The following is a 476-nucleotide window of genomic DNA, read 5'->3' as shown; positions in this document are numbered from 1 at the left end:
CTCCCTCTTCCACTAGCCTATCCAGGCTAATGCACTCACCCAGCAAGTCCCTTGACCAGGATCCAAGGAGACGCCACAGTTTCCATGCTTGGTGGCCTTTGGCTGCTGGAATAAACCTCCACAAGCTTGGTGGCTTAAAACAATTGATTCTCTTGCATGTCTGGGGGTTAGAAGCCCAATGTTACGATCACTTCAGGAGGTCAGAGGCAGAAGTGCTCCACTTACACTGGTGGCTTTCGGGGAGCTCACTAAGGGCTGCTTCCAGCTTCTGAGCTGCTGACCGCCCTGGTCGTGTGGCCACATCACTCCACCTTCTGCCTCCGTGATACATTCCCGTCTCCTTTTTCTTCCAGGTTAAACCTCCTCTGACTTTTAATTACAAACCATAAGGTTTGGGTTTTGGCACTACCAGAATATTCAAAATAATCTCCCCATCTCATGATCCTTAATCACATCTGCAAAGTGCTTTATTTTGG

Source organism: Cebus imitator, unplaced genomic scaffold, assembly GCF_001604975.1.
Source record: "Cebus imitator isolate Cc_AM_T3 unplaced genomic scaffold, Cebus_imitator-1.0 Scaffold316, whole genome shotgun sequence".
Classification (NCBI taxonomy): domain Eukaryota; kingdom Metazoa; phylum Chordata; class Mammalia; order Primates; family Cebidae; genus Cebus; species Cebus imitator.
Note: the sequence above shows the minus strand (reverse complement) of the source record.